Below are 2,496 nucleotides of genomic sequence, written 5' to 3'. Positions count from 1 at the left end.
ACATACCTCAACAAAATAAAGGCCATATGTAACAAACATAAACAGCAAACATGATTATCAATGGTGAAAAACTAAAAGTATTTTAATATCAGGAACAAGACAAATATTTCTACTCTTTACACTATATTTCTTTTGAAATTTTATTATTTTTTATTTTTTAAATATAAATTTATTTATTTTAATTGACAATTAATTAGTTTACAGAATTGTAGTGGTTTTTGCCATACATTGACATGAATTAGCCACGGGTTTCCATGTGTCCCCCTGCTCCCATCTCCCTACTCATCCCATCCCTCAGAGTCATCCCAGTGCACCAGCCCTGAACACCCTGTCTCATGGATCAAACCTGGACTGGCAATCTATTTAACTTATGGTAATATACATATTTCAATTTTATTCTCTCAAATCATCCCACCCTCAACTTCTCCCATAGAGTCTAAAAATCTATTCTTTACATCCGTGTCTCTTTCGCTGTCTCATGTATAGAGTTGTTGTTACCATTGTTCTAAATTCCATATATATGCATTAATATACTATATTGGTGTTTTTATTTATGACTTACTTCACTTTGTGGAGAAGGCAATGGCACCCCACTCCAGTACTCTTTCCTGGAAAATCCCATGGACGGAGGAGCCTGGTAGGCTAGAGTCCATGGGGTCGCTAAAAGTCAGACACGACTGAGTGACTTCACTTTCACATTTCCCTTTCATGCACTGGAGAAAGAAATGGCAACCCACTCCAGTATTCTTGCCTGGAGAATCCTAGGGATGGCGGAGCCTGGTGAGCTGCCATCTATGGGGTCGCACAGAGTCAGACACGCCTGAAGCGAATTAGCATAGCATAGCATCACTCTGTACAATAAGCTCCAGTTTCATCCACCTCATTAGAACTGATTCAAATGCATTATTTTTAATGCCTGAGTAATATTCCACTGTGGATATGTACCAGAGCTTTCTTATCCATTCTTCTTCTGATGGACGTCTAGATTGCTTCTATATCCTAACTATTGTAAACAGTGCTTTGATGAACATTGGGGTACAAGTATCTCTTTCAATTATGGTTTCCTTGGTGTGTACACCGAGCAGTGGGATTGCTGGGTCATATGGAAGTTCTATTTCCAGGTTTTATAAGGAATCTCCACACTCTTCTCTATAGTGGCTGTATTAGTTTTCATTCCTACCAGCGATGTAAGAGGGCTTCCATTTCTTCACACACTATCCAGGGTTTATTGTTTGTAGATTTTTTGATAGCAGTCATTCTGACTGGTATGTGATGGTACCAGTGGTTTCAATTTGCATTTCTCTGTTAATGAGTGATGTTGAGCATCTTTTCATGTGTTTGTTAACTACCTGTATGTATTCTTTGAAGAAACGTCTGCTTAATTCTTTGGCCCATTTTTTGATTGGGTCATTTATTTTTCCAAAATTGAGCTGCATGAGCTGCTTGTATATTTTTGAGATTAATTTGTGGTCAGTTGCTTCGTTTGCTATTGTTTTCTTCCATTATGAAGGCTGTCATTTCACCTTGCTTATAATTTCCTTCATAATGCAAAACTTTAAAGTTTAATTCACTTTTTTTGTTTGTTTGTTCTGTTTTTGTTCCCGTTACTCTCAGAAGTAGATCATAGAGCATTCTCCTGTAATTTATGTCAGAGAGTGTTTTGTGTATGTTTTTAAAGCATAAGAATAGCTAAGTAGAGCTGAGATGAGGAGCACTGAGCTGAGAGGAGCTAAGCTAAGAGAATTATGGACAGCTAAGCTAAAGAGAGGAGAGTTGAGTTAAGGAGACCTAACCTAAGGAGAGCCAAGCTAATGATAGCCATCCTAAGAAGAGCTGAGCTAAGGAAAGCAGAGCTGAAAATAGCTGAGGGGAGGCATTGAGGACAGTTGAGCTAAAGGGAGCTAAGCAATAGAGAGCTAAGCTAAGGAGAAGGAATTAAGGAGAGTTATCCTAAGGAGGGATGAGCTAAGAGGAGGTTAGCTAAAGAGGGCTATGGAGAGCTAAGCTAAGGAGAGCTAAGCTAACTAGAGGAGAGCTGAGTTAAGTAAAGCAAAACTAAGAAGAGCAGAGAGAATGATAGTTCTCCTAAGGAGGGCTGAGCTTAGGAACCCTGAGCTCTGGAGAGTTAAGCTAAGGAGAAGTAGTTAAGGAGAGCTCTCTTAAGGAGGGGTTAGTTAAGGAGAATTTAGTTAAGGAGAGCTAGGGACAGCTAAGCCAAAGAGAGTGAAGCTAATGTTATCTATCTTAAGGACAGCTGAGCTAAGGAGCACTGAGCTAAGAAAAACTACAGACAGCTAAGCTAAGGAGAACTAAACAAACTAAAGGAGAGCTGAGTTAAGAAAAGAAAAGCTAAGGAGAATTAAACTAGCAATAGCTCTCCTAAAGAGGGCTGATCTAAAGAGAGCTGAACTAAGGAGTGCAAACCTAAGGAGAGATGAAGTAATGATAGCTATCCTAAGCTAAGGAGAGCTAAGCTGAGGAGGGCTAAGCTAAGGA

Source organism: Giraffa tippelskirchi, chromosome Y (assembly GCF_054371585.1).
Source record: "Giraffa tippelskirchi isolate mGirTip1 chromosome Y, T2T-mGirTip1v1.2.pri, whole genome shotgun sequence".
Classification (NCBI taxonomy): Eukaryota; Metazoa; Chordata; class Mammalia; order Artiodactyla; family Giraffidae; genus Giraffa; species Giraffa tippelskirchi.
Note: the sequence above shows the minus strand (reverse complement) of the source record.